The sequence below is a fragment of the Oratosquilla oratoria genome, chromosome 9 (assembly GCF_046742065.1).
Source record: "Oratosquilla oratoria isolate Oo_2021 chromosome 9, ASM4674206v1, whole genome shotgun sequence".
Classification (NCBI taxonomy): Eukaryota; Metazoa; Arthropoda; class Malacostraca; order Stomatopoda; family Squillidae; genus Oratosquilla; species Oratosquilla oratoria.
This window is the reverse complement of record NC_134785.1, coordinates 2,867,418-2,882,417: the sequence shown is the minus strand read 5'-3', so window position 1 is coordinate 2,882,417 and position 15,000 is coordinate 2,867,418. Positions and strand designations below refer to the sequence as shown.

Sequence of the window (15,000 nt, the reverse complement as noted above, 5' to 3'; positions counted from 1 at the left end):
ATTATTATTTTTTTTATTATTACTATTACTATTATCATTAACAATAATAACACTAATAATAATATAATGATAATAACAATAATAATAATAACGATAACAGCAATAACAATATTAACAATAACAATGAAAATAATAATAATTATAGTAACAATAATACAATTTTCCTTGTTATCACTGTTTTTGTATCCTACTGTTCCCTCTCTTCCCACTGTTAGTCCTGTCGACTCTTATCGCCCTTATGGTCCTCACTTATGGATATAGCAGCTCACATATTTTAGTTGGTAGGCCCTGTTGCCTCCAATCATTCAACTTTGTCAAGTTCTAGGCTGTTTCTTCCTCTTAGAAATGGTTCTTTTCACTGACAGGCTTCTACATCTCACTTCACTATATTTTCTGTCTAGGAGAATTAAATTTCTTTTTTCTTATTTCTTCTTTATCTTTCTTCAGTTAATTATTATATAGTGCGCTCTAAAGGAATCCCCCGAGAGCACGTATGCAAGATCCTAAGTAAGCTTTGCAGTGATGTAGTGAATTTCTTTAGTCCAATGATCTTTAAATTTATATCCAAGATCCTCCCCAAATTGCTTGACCTTACAATCGTGAACCAATTGAATTTTCTTTCACTCTTTCACCAAACAGATTCGTTGTTACAAATCTATATGCCAATATTGTTTACTTAAAATAATATCGAGTCCCTGCATATCTCACTTAGGTTACAAAGGAATAATATGTCAGCAATTCACTCGAGCTCCCCGCTAATATTTATAGATATGAATTTAATTGCCTACACAAGACTGAAAGCGGAATTAGGCAACTCACTCGCTCGCTCGCTATATTGTTTTTTATAAACGTGTTTCATAACCACCTAACCCAACATATGTAACCCCCGTCTTCTACCCCACTTTCTACCTTCTTTTCTACCAGCCTCTTACAAATAATAATTATAGTAATAATAATAATAATAATAATAATAATAATAATAATAATAATAATAATAATAATAATAATAATAGTAATAATAATAATAATAATAGTTAGAGAGCTGTCCGTCTGTCCGAATCCTTCCAAAATTGCTGACAACTGATTGGCCAAAAGCGGTGACGTCACTGCAACGGAGACGATTGATTGGCTGCGAGCGAAGCAAGAGTGGTGACGTCACGGCAACGGAGTCGACTTATTGGCCGAGAGCGGTGACGTCACGGGAACGGAGACGACTGTTGGCTGCGAGCGAAGCGAGTTCCCCCAAAGGGCCAAGCCCCCGGATAAGGAAAAATAATATTAATAAATTAATTAAATAAACTATGTCGCTATTTCAAACACGTTGAATAAAATGTTCCTAATTCACAGGTAATGACCTTAGAAATAAAAAAGATGACATAGAGCGTTTGGACGCGAGTAGATCATATACATTCACGGAAACGTTATTATTGTATTGGATGAACACGACATGACGTCACGTCGTTTCAGTGCGTCCGGCATGATGTCACGTCGTTGCAAAGTAATCGAAGTAGTTTTATTCAACTCAGCAAAGCACTTCAATAATTTTACAGGAATTGTTTTCCACACATAGAAATTTCCAGAAACAATAACGGAAGTGCCCGACGATAATAATCACAATCTATACAAATGTTAATGAATGAAAGTGATTCGTCGGTTGTCAGTCTGTAATCAGCATTTGCCTGGTGAACACCCATCAAATACGCTCGCTAACTTTCTATTATTCCACTATTTGAAAATTGAATACTATGGAAGAAAACAGAAAAGTAAATGCAAGGAGAGTGGCTCAACATCTGAGACGAGCCATGCAAACCGAAGAGTAGAGGGAAGAACAACGTAGGAGAAACACTGGAAGACGTTGTGAGCTTCGCCTTGCGCAGTTACAATAACGTCGAGGACAGATATTGGAAGAACATGCAATTCGACATCGCAGTGCAAGGGGACAACTGTCTCAAGAACAACTTGACAAGATACAACGAAAGGATGCAGCACACCACAGAAGAGAACGTCAAATGAATCAACGATGGACTTTCAATATAGCTCGGCAGCGTGACATAGATGGATTTCTACAGGTTGCTGTTGACGTTGCACGTCATAGTTGCGGCCTTATGAAAGTACGTTGTTGACACTGCAATGCTTTGATGTTTCGTGGAGAACGAACAGGAGGGGCGCTTAACAATCCCAATTTTGGAATTTGCTGTAAATCAAGAGTGATTATAATTACAAATATACCCCAGAGTCGAAATATTTCAGATGCAATATTATAAGGTTCAACAGTGCAATAGCAATGTGCTCTATGAAAGTAGATGATGCAACAATATAGAGAAATTTCTAATTACAGAATCCACGGAATTGTTTACAAATTCATTGGTGCTCCTCGGAACCAATTAGGAACCCTCCCGTCCTGCTTGCAAACGTATTTCTATCCTGAAGAACAAATAAGACAATGCTGTTTATAAAGGCATGTGAATAAATTTTGTTTTCTCATTTTATTTCTTACTCATCCTATCATTTTACTGTGAGAAAATAAAATCATATCGTACTATTAAACATATGCATTTAATAAATCAAAATGTACATTAGTGCTAAATCCTCAGCTAACAAAAACAACGGGTAATGTAATAATAATAATGATAATAATAATAATAATAATAATAATAATAATAATAATAATAATAATAATAATAATAAAATAATAATGATAATAATAATAATAATAATAATAATAAAATAATAATAATAATAATAACAATAATAATAATAATAATGATTATAATAATAACAATAATAATAATAACAATAATAATAAATTATAATAATAATGATAGTAATAATAATAATGATGATGATGATGATAATGATGCTAATAATAATGACAATGGTAAAACAATAATAAATGATAATAGTAAAAATAGTAAAAATAATAATAATAATAATAATAATAATAATAATAATAATAATAATAATAATAATAATAATAATAATAATAATAATAATAATCACAAGAAATTCTAGATCCATAACACTGGTCAACAAAGAATTTGTCCCAAGGAAAACAATAGGTGTATCTTATATGTTTTTGCATGCAAAATCCAAAAATAATGTCAATTTTTTTCCATCACCCGCAGTTTTTGTGTTCCACGGTATGTTACGTTACGTGTGTTACGTGGGATAAATTTCAATTAAGCAGTTAGCAACACTGAATTTGGCAACGCTGCGTGAGATTGTTATACGTTTAGCAGTACTGTGCTTGAAGTGTTGGTGTGAGGTGTATTGCGCATTTATGTGGTAATAAGGTTGTGATATTGTGCAGTAGCATACCCGCCATCCACCTTCACAATGTCAAGAAACTGTATAAATCACCCAGACAATTTTTCCTTTATTTGCGATGTATTGCCATTCAAGTCACAAAGACAGTGTTTCACGCCATTGATTAAAAAATGTTATGAACATTATTTTGGCTGCAAAAGTTGGGGACAAGGATAAAAGCTGGGCCCCTCATGTGTCTTGTGTAACCTGTGTCAGGCTCCTCACTGCATGGGCGAAAAAATCACGCCATATGCTTTTTGCTATCCCTATGGTTAGGAGAGTACCAAAAGATCATACTTCAGGTTGCTACTTCTGCATTACAAATATAAAAGGTCATCAACATCCAAGCATATTGTAAAATATCCTAATTTATTATCTGCTATGAGACCAGTACCTCACAGTCAAGACTTTCCTGTACCTGACCCTCCAAAACAAATGGAACTAAGTTATGAAATAAGTTTTTTTCTGTTCCTCTGGCCCATGCAGCTAACATGAAGGAAACATATGAGAGTATGAAGCTTCTATTGCAATATATATATGTATATATATTATATATATATATATATATACATATATATAAGTATGAAGAACATAAATGGAATATCTGTGGTGATCTAAAGGTTGTGGCAATTTTACTTGGGATGCAGCTGGGTTGCACAAAGTTTTGTTGCTTTCTCTGTGAGTGGGTCAGTCGGGATGAGAAAAATCATTATGAAAAGAATGTGTGGCCGAAATGATCTCTGACCACAGGAGAGAAGAATGTTGTCAATCCTTCTCTTGTTGATTCAGAGAAAAACTGATCTGCCTCCATTGCATATTAAGCTAGGGTTGATTGTTTTTAAAGGTATGGATAGAACTGGCAATGGATTCACATATCTAAAAAATAAGTCTCCTAGAATAAGTGACGCAAAAATCAAAGAAGGTATTTTTGTTGGACCATAGATTAGGGAGCTGATGAGAGACCAGAATTTTGATGAAGAGTTAAATGATCTTGAAAAAGCTGCATGGCTGTCATTTAATAAAAATTTGCGCAGAGGTTTTGGGGAGTCACAAAGGAAATAATTATTCTGAAATCGTAAAAGAGCTACTGACATCCTACAAGGCCTTGGGATGAGCCTAAAAATCCACTTCCTAAACTCTCACTTGGACCTTTTCCTTGTAAATCTTGGCGCCGTCAGTGACGAGCACGGTGAGAGGTTTCACCAGGACATTCTGAACACGGAAACCCGGTATCAAGGGAAGTGGAGCTCTTCAGTGTTGACTAATTACCGTTGGACACTAAAAAGGGATCCCCCAGAAGCAAAATACACTCGAAAATCATACATTTCTACATTTTAAAGGTATGTTTCATTGAAACATCAGCCTCATTTATTAGTTATAATTGTTGAAAACTGAATATGCTATCACAGAAAAACTATGCCTGATAGAAAAATTCTGACAACATATTTGAAATCACCAGAAAAAGTTCTATCAAGTTCACCTCCTTTTGGTTGTGGGACAGGTATTTTAATCAATTGTGTTGACCAGTGTAACAAGGCCGGATAAACATTATAAATAAAAGATAACGAAATCAACACATCCATAAAAATCAATAAATATACAAATAATGAGGTGAATAAAGAGCTCAATGAATACGTAAGTTTGTTAGTAAACAAATAGAAATATCATATAAATAAAACACCAAATACATAAATAGATAAGTAAAGATATGGATAAAGAAGAATACATATATGTATATAATGCAAAGTAGACCACTTGGAAAAAGAAACTAACGAAGCAGAGCGCTTTCGTATATTACATCTTCAGTGCAACATGTACATGCTTCGTTAGTTTCTTTTTCCAAGTGGTATACTTTGCATAAGTGAACACACGTACCCGTGTTCTTATTAGCATATGTATATAAATATGAAAATAGAAAATAAAATAGACACAGGGCTAAATAAATTAAAAACATAACCAAATAAGAATATTGGATAAACAGAACACCTAATAGATAAATGAACACATAAGTAAAGGAACCGATAAAAGATAATAAATAGATGATAGAAGAACACATATGTATGCAAATAGAAAACAAAATATACACAAGGATAAATAAATGAAAGACATATATAAACAAAAAATCAACAAATAGATAAGCTGATAAATAAAGCATGTGTTCCAGGAAAAAAAAAATACTTTTTTTTCCCCTGAGCCATTTTTAATTTTTTTTTTTTTTTCACCAGAGCCATTTTTTTTTAATTACCAGAGCCATTTTTGAGACTTCCAGAGCCATGTTTTTGCAGGTTCGATTTCCTTCAAACTATTGGAAGGCTAACTCATTACTCATGTGCATGAAAAATATATATATATATTTAAAAAAAAATCAGCCTTTAATTTTGGGGGGAGGAGGATGGGTGAAACTGATCGGCAGACACAGCGCCTCTGTTTCCACTGGCAGTGGTTGGGGGTGGAAATGCACGACAAGCCTTGCAATACACCGTTAGAGTACCATCACTGCCCCGATCCACTTCAAGCCAATCTAGGTTCCACGAGCGTATAGTAGATTCATGCTTTACTGGTTTTCGTTTTCCTTGGCCCTTGCCCGTAGAGTTTGAATTAGGCTTTGCTGGTCCAGAAGCGGTTCCTGCCGTCAAAACACTCTCCCTCGATTCTGAAAAGACTGAATCTGAGGGCAAACCATCTTCACCCATCTTCACTCGCTTCACTAGAAATCGCTCCATGATGTACGATCATCGAAAGTTTGGCATGGACGTGACGTACGAACGTAGACCTAGCTAACGAATAATTTTTTATTTTTGTATTTTTTATTCTCCCTCCAAAGATCCATATTTATGAACTAAATATATAATTATCAAATGTTCATATTTATACTTAAATTTATTTACTTTCAATTACTAACCAAACATTTGATTCTATTTTGTTTTCTCATAAATACGCGAACGAGGTTATAAATGGGATTTCCCAGTTTCCCTCCTAGGCCTCGAGCGAGTTTGCATATGTACAGTGTACGTATGCATGCGGTGATGTGGTATTGGGTATGGTGCATTGTACATGTAGTCAGCACGTTGATTGGGCAGCTAGCTGCATGCAACCAATGAACTTCCCTGCATGCAGGTACCATGCAATTCGCAACTAACGACATTATGTAGCACGATAGTCGTGTAGAGTCTAGTCAACATGTACTAGTATACGCGCGCATGCAGCTGATACGAAGCTAGGCTAGGTAAGCCATTGACCTCTAGCAGCTATACCGCGTACACATACGTACGTACATCAACAAATTAAAGTTGATTCATGCGTTGCGTTTATGATATCGATTGATAATGCAATGATTGATCACGGGTAAGTTGTGTTTGCTCTGATCCTTTTATCAATGGTGATGGGATTCAGGGATTGCCAAATGATGGATAATGCATGAAAAACGCTGAATCTTGCCGCGGGAGCGATTTTTTTGTGGGGGATCGCTCCCGCTATTGGATTTGCGAGAGCGACATTGGAACTTTCCCGAGCGAAATCGCGCGTCGCTCCCGTGTATTTTTTTCACTGATGTGTTCACAACGAACCCAATAAACGAATAGGAAACAGAAAACGAGATATACAGATAAATCAACAAATATGAGAGAGGAGAGAAATGTATAATCATATAAATGGACAAATAAACAGAGACACAGATAATTATAATTCATAAACATATAAACATGAGAATGAGTGTGTGTGTGTGTGTGTGTGTGTGTGTGTGTGTGTGTGTGTGTGTGTGTGTGTGTGTGTGTGTGTGTGTGTGTGTGTGTGTGCTTTCGTGTGTGTATCCATGTGTGTAAAATTGCATGTGTGAGGGTGGAGGTCCTTGTGTTCGTGTTTGTGTGTTTGTGTGTTCGTGAGCCCTGGCCCTCTATCAAAGTACTCCACTACCCGATGCTTAGGGTCGCCACAGTCTTGGATCCCAAAATAGCGAGAAATTTTCTAGCGGCGAGTTCTGCCAAACTTAGCAAGACCTTGGCAATAAGGTGAACATTATTAATCGTATTAGTATGCATCAAATGGGAATACGTTGCGGACCGCACGCGTATTGAAGGAAAAAAAAAAGGAGAACAAACAGAAAAAGAAAAGAAGAACAACAAGAAGAAGAAAAAGAAAAAGATGACGAAGTAGAAGAAGAAGAAAACAAAATTGAAACATGGGACTTTTTATCCCAAGTTCTTTATTTAACTTTAGATATGTAAATACTCGTAAATAAACAGGTAGTACATTTCAAGTAGAGGTATCAGGTGTTATGCTCAAGTCAAATCAATATAATCATGTTCCGAACAAACACAAGGTGAAAGTAAAATGTTCTTTAAAAGGAAGAGTTTTTCTTCGAAATGAAGTTAATATTTTTAAACAAAGAAAATTTGTTCTCTGAAGTAAAAAAGAAAAAAATAAATCATTGTATTTTTTTCTTTTAAAAGAAAATTAATTTTTCTCTGAAATTAAGATAATTCTCTCTTTGAGATGAAGATAATTATATCTTAGATATGAAGATATTTTTTTAATCGAAATGGAGACAAAACAAAACCAACTTCCGGGATTTCTCCGAAGCCGGACGTGACTTTGGCCACGCTAGACAACTGCCGAGTACTCAGCGCACTAGTTCTGTGTTTGAATATTGAAAATACCCTAAACTGTTATACATACACACAGACATATACATATACATATATGTATGTATATATATATATATATATATATATATATATATACATACATATATTGTATATATATATATATATAATATATGTATATATATATATATATATATATATATATATATATATATATATATATATATCCTAATAAGAAACACTGATAACCTATATATATATATATATCCTAATAAGAAACACTGATAACCTGAGTCCAATTATACAAGAGTGGCCACTAGTAAAGAGAAACTAAACGAAGGAAAGCGCCCTAGTGAATCACATCTTCAGTGTAAAGTGCATGGAAAAGGAGGTTTACAGAAATATATATAACCATAGAGGAATGCGGGAAGGTTTTTGGTAAGACGCCGTTGCCGTGTGACGCTTTGCTTCGTTTAGTTTCTCTTTCCCTGTGGTCACTCTTGCATATACACACACACACACACACACACACACACACACACACACACACACACACACACACACACACACACACACACACACACACACACACACACACACACACACACACACGGCCCGGTGGCGGATTGGTAAGGCACTGGCCTCACAAGCCGGAGAGCCGGGGTTCGATTCCCCGGCCGGGCGGAGACAAGTTGGGTTTGTCTCCTTTCACGTGTAGCCCCTGTTCACCTAGCAGCGAGTAGGTACGGGACGTTAGTCAAGGAGTTGTGACCTTGCATTCCCGGTGTGTGGAGTGTGAGTGGTCTCAGACCTACCCAGAGATCTGCTAATAATGAGCTCTGAGCTCACTGCCGTAGGGTGGTGTCTGGCTGTCTCGAAAAGAGGCTGCAGCAGATCCGAGGTGAATACACACACGGCGGTCCCGGTTCGAATCCTGCCCAGGGCTGAAAATAATTTCAGTATCGCTGCGCTTCGAGTCGTTACTCCAACTCTCGTGGGCGGGTAGTTGGGTGTGTGTGTGTGCGTGTAAGGTCACAGCATTACCCATAGATCGGTCATACGAGCTCTGAGCTCTCTTCCGGGAGGGAAATAGCTGTCGATCACGAGTCCAGCACGTGATCCAAAGACCAAGGTGAATACACATACACGCACACACAGTGTGCGCAGTGGTAGAGTTTCCGCCTGCCACTACGGCGGTCCGGGTTCGAATCCCGCGCAGAGCTGAAATAATATCAGTATCGCTGCGCTGCAGGTCGTTACTCCAACTCTCATGGGCGGGGAGTTGGGGGTGTGTGCATGTAAGGTCACAGCATTACCCATAGATTGGTCATATATGAGGTCTGAGTTCTCTTCCCACTCACACATACAAGCACACAGATATACATATATATATATATATATATATATATATATATATATATTTATATATTTATATATACACATATACATATATACATAAGTATTTATATATATACATATATATATATATATATACATACGTATATATATATATACATATATATATATATATATATGTGTATATATATATATATGTATATATATATATATATATATATATATGTGTGTGTGTGTGTGTGTGTGTGTGCGGGAGTAACCACCAGTAAAGATAGATTAATAAATCAGAGCGCTTTCGTATACTTACATTTAGTTTATCTGTCCTGACAGTTATTCCCACATTTGTGAACACACGTTTCTACTCTATATTGTTCTTATACCTATTTGAAGGGCGAGTCTGTGAACTATGAATACAAAGTTTAAAACGAACCACTGTTATAGTCTGAAAAGCGAGAGTAAATGTGGCGGCACACTAGTCTGGCATGCTACTTGCTTTTGCTAGTTTGTTTGCGCAGAAACGACTTGTTAGAATAGTCTAGACTTTCGTAAGAACATCTCAATAATGTGTCTAACATTCGTATCTTAGGTTTAACTTTTCTTAGTTCGTCATTCAGCTTCTCACTCTATGACGCAAGAGACATTTGGAAATTTGAAGAAAAAAAAGATCGGAACCCACGTTTTTTCTACTCAAAAGAAATAGTGAAAGCAAGTAGCATGCTAACGAGAAATGCCCAGTGTGACGCCAACTAAAGAGAACGATTAGGATAGACAGTCATGAATGAAGACGAGGCCTACTAATGAGGTGGGAACGAGTACGGAACTCAGTTGACTGGTTATGCTGACCTAGATAGACAGGCCCCCTTTCTCTCGATTTTGATGCTGACCGATGTTCTGAGTGGTCCATCGTGTAATGCATCACGTATTCCCCTTATAGGAAATTATTATCATATTATCATTATTACTATTATAATTAACATTATTATTATTATTATTATTATTATTATTATTATTATTATTATTATTATTATTATCATTATCAACATCATTATTTATATCTTTATTGCTGTGGATGTACTGTATCGTGCTACATTGTTTCTGACCCAGGGCAGTGGGCGGGATACAGGGATGACCTGTTATCCATGAGGAGCTAAGATAAGAGGGAGAAAGGGGTGGTAGAGGGAAGTGGAATGGGTGGGAATAGGTATGCCTTTGACTTGGCTACCTCCCTTGTAAGGGGGAAAAAATCTCTTGGTATATAGATGAATAGATAGATTATCATTATTATCACTATTATTATTATCATTGTTATTATTATCATTATTACTCACACACACACACACACACACACACACACACACACACACACACAGGTGGCGCAGTTGGTAGAGCGCTGAGCTGCCACGAAAGTTGCCCGCAGCTATTGGTTCGAATCCTGCCCAGGGCCGAAATTATTTCGGTGCTGCTGCGCTTCGGGTCGTTACTCTGACTCTCGTAGGCGGGGAGTTGGGTGTGTGTGTGTGTGAAAGGTCATAGCATTACCCATAGATCGGACCTACGAGCTCTCAGCTCTCTTACGGGAGGGAAATAGCTGTCGATCACGAGTCCAACACACACACACATACACCACATTTAAGTGTCACACATTTAACTAACGATAAGAGTAGACATTTCATTTATTAGACAGACGTGTAAATTTAATGGGGAGGGTCGTGAGAGGTGGAGAGGATGTTTTGGCAGATGGCGAAAAAATGTGTCCAAAATTCAGAAGACTAAACACCACTACAATGCATCGCGCAATTATTTACTAGCTTATTTATTTACTAGGTAAGACAGAGAAAGGTACAAAACTAGAGAATAAAGTTAGAAAAGTGCGAAAGCCTTGTTGATACTGGTCTACTTTAGCAGCCGCTAGTGCTAGCTGCAAGTTAACTTACCGGGCTAGTAAGTGTTGACACTACGATAGTTTGAAGGCAAGTTGACCAACTTTGTGTTGCTATTGGTCAGTAGAGGGGTAGTTTACAAGTCGCTAGTACTAGCCCCGTATGAACGAGGCTTAAGCTGGCTAGCCTACAGTATTAATTTCAGTCTGGAAGAAACCCAACATCCATTACAACCACACAATGAGGTTTATTTTCATCCCACAGCATTTGGAAGCACGCGTTTTCTTTAAGTCCCAAACTATTATGTAAATTTCCCTGATTACGTTACTTATTTGCCATTTAACTTACAATTTCACTTAGCTTATATTTATTCAACCTCATCATTGACCCATTTCTTTTATTATTATTATTCCAAATAGCACTAACCATATTTTCTTGCTTCCATTTTTCCGCGATAAAGAAAGCTGCAACGGTGTGTAGCTTAAGCTGTCACTGCTCCTGCCGGTGGACGCCGTTTTGGGCAAAAAGGGCATGTCGGGACGCAGAGTATATCAATGTTATGAATGTTTATGGTTGGAGTTTTCTTCTTTATGTTTAAGGGGATTTTCAACTTGAGGGCTTCATGTAGCCGTTTTCAAAAGCAGATAGGACGATCTCTCTCTCTCTCTCTCTCGTTACACACACACACACACACACACACACACACACACACACACACACACATATATATATATATATATATATATATATATATATATATATGAGTGTGTGTGTATTACACGCACTTTCTCTCTCTCTCTCTCTCTCTATATATATATATATATATATATATATATATATATATATATATATGCAATAAAAACACTAGGAGCGTGTGTTCACAAATGCGTAAGTAACCACTAGGAAAAGTAAACTAACGAAGCAGAGCGCTTTCGTATAATTACATCTTCAGTGCAGATACAAAGAAGGAATTCCTTCTTTGTATCTGCACTGAAGATGTAATTATACGAAAGCGCTCTGCTTCGTTAGTTTACTTTTCCTAGTGGTTACTTACGCATATATACATATATGTATATATATGTATATATATATATATATATATATATATATATATGTGTGTGTGTGTGTGTGTGTGTTTGTGTGTAATATATATATTATATATATATATATATATATATATATATATATATATATGTACTTATGTATACGTAGCACCTTTGTCACCATATATCAAAATGCCCTCAACAGCTTTCACCTAACACACATTTCACAGATGCATTTTAGGGATGATTTTTCTATCATCCTTTAGATCCAACTTCAGCACCCTCAAGGGTGTAAGGACCCTAGGCGCCCTAATGGAAAGGGTGTATATGTTATCAGTGTCATATGATCATGTCATGATGCACGCGACAAGTGACATTCCTCGCCTGAAGGTATGTCAGTGCAGTGCTACGGTCATAAGAATCTGTCCCACACTGTGTCAGAGCGATGCAAATACAGTGTCCCAAAGAAAATGTATTCATATTCATATTCACATTCATATTATTATTATTATTATTATTATTATTATTATTCTGATTATTATTACTATTATTACTATCATTATCGGTGTTGTTGTCATTATTATTTTATCATTATTATTAGCATTATTATTATTATTATTATTATAAGAAATGCAATTCTCAAGCTCTACATGGACCGCTCGCTAACTACTACTCGATGATGTGTGTGAATTGCGTGACCCGAATTAATCTATTCATTTATCTATTTCATTCTATCTTCTTTTACTCATCTATTTATTTATCTACTTATTCGTATTATCATCATTACCATTGATATTGCCATTACTATTTTAAATCACCTCATAAAGGAAATACAATATCTAAAGTTACCTCCTCTATGCAATACAAAAATAAATAAACAAATGAATATATAAATTAAGAAATAGATAAATAAACATTATAAACGATTACATAACAAAACCCTTTAAGTTTCTCTTTCTCAAAAACTATATCAAATTTAGGAAACAAAACCTTAACGGGCGAAACATCACACCAAAGCAATTCAAGAACTAGAACACAAGTCATAACTAGAATCTACTGACGTAAAGAGAATACTTGGAGTCACAATATAGAAACCTTAGCAGTCACTATGGGGAGATGATGGTCGTTGTTATATCAAGTTCGTGCTGCTGTCGCCAGGTGATTTTATTAAGGTCATTGAACTTGCAAACCTAATCTGGCCGCATCCGGCGTCGCCGCGTTGTGTGGCACCGGGGTTGTCTTAACATTACAAAATCTGTCAGTAGTAACGTAGGTATCATGTTATAATATTTACAAAGTTATAAACTCATAGTCAGTTATAGTAAACGTAGTACGCTTGAATAAACTACGCAAAGTCAAACACAAAGTCAAAATGGGAATCACGTGACATGGCACAGGTTGTAAGAGTAGGTAAGGAGATTACGCAAGGAGACGCTGAGTAACTGCGGCCGAAGCCGTCACCTTTGCCTTATCGTGTGCTTGAACGGGGCAGGTGATAAAACGTTACTGGTGGGAATTGGAGAGGAGTGCGGGATTCGAACCCATGACTGAGTGAATGCGATACCAGCACGCTGCTGACTACGCCACTAACGAACGTTCAGAAGAGCAAACTCAAAGACATTTGCATACAAGATGAAAAACCGACTAAAACAGAACCAACAAATTGTCTATTTTCTTATGACGTTCAGATCTCCTAAATAAGAAAGTTCTTTCAATGTATAAAGATCACCTTCTCTGAAAGACAGCAGGTGCATTGTTATGATTTCCGACAACTGCCATCCATTCACTACTTATCTCTAAAAAAAATTCTTCCACACCCCGGGACTGAGTTTTCATCAAAGAAGGGAGGAATTCCACAGAGAAATTGACAAACAATTCTCAACTCACAAAAAACACAAAGGACCGCAGTGTCCATACCCAATGCAATGATACTATATTAGAAAACACTCAACCTGTTCTAGAACTGGCTATATCACTTCAATGTTACCTATAGAATCTGCTATTTATTGCCTAAAGACAGAAGGTCAAGAGGCAAAGATAGTAACAAAACGTTTTTCGATTAAGGAACTATGCCACAGGTTACTGATTTCAAACATTTAATTTCAAACACATTTACGTTCTTCCTTTCTGCCTCCTTCTGCTTCATACTATGGGCACAATCACTACCTTATCCGACCTAGTTATGGACCAAAAGGTCTCCTGTCGGTATGCTCTTGCTTTGTAATCCATCCTCAAATATCTATTTCTCATTACTCTTTCCATTTCTTCTCCACCTCCAAGACATTTACTTGTGTCCTTTACTCTACATTTCAACGTCATCCCAAATCCTCCATTCCCTATTATACGTCACAGTAAATACTCTCCACTTCCTCCAGCCTTTAAAAATCACCTACAAGCCACCACCACACTCAACCATTGTATATGGTATCCCCTTAATTTTGTCCAAATTATTTTTTTTCTTCCCACATAACCCTTCCCATGCTACGCTATTACTTGTTTCAGTTAATCTTACACTAGAAGTGTCATCCACCAACTCGAAAAAAACACTTCCCCCACTCACGCATTATCTCCAAATCAGTGCACACAGATGTGTATATACTGTATATATATAAATATATATACATACATATATATATATATATATATATATATATATATAGCCTACATATATATATATACACACACATCTGTCCGTCTGAGATTCCTGCCTCGGTCGCTCGGGAGATCGCCTCTGCCACGGAGGCTCTCACCAGGTTGGGCGCGACGAGGATCTTCAACATCTGGACGGGGGACGACGACCGAGGGATCTCAAAC

At 36.5% G+C, this 15,000-nt stretch overlaps 1 protein-coding gene across 4 annotated transcripts in view; it reads right to left on the bottom strand.

Moving 5' to 3' along the window:
* The window catches only part of LOC143028138 (SET domain-containing protein SmydA-8-like), an 84,229-nt gene that overhangs the window by 63,321 nt on the left and 5,908 nt on the right, over positions 1–15,000 (bottom strand). The window contains exon 2 of one of the 4 annotated variants that reach the window (XM_076189793.1): positions 13,282–13,441. The exons of the other annotated variants lie outside the window; for them this stretch is intronic. The gene's annotated coding sequence lies outside the window, so the exon portion shown is untranslated. The remainder of the gene's footprint in view (positions 1–13,281; positions 13,442–15,000) is intronic. 4 annotated transcript variants of the gene reach the window in all.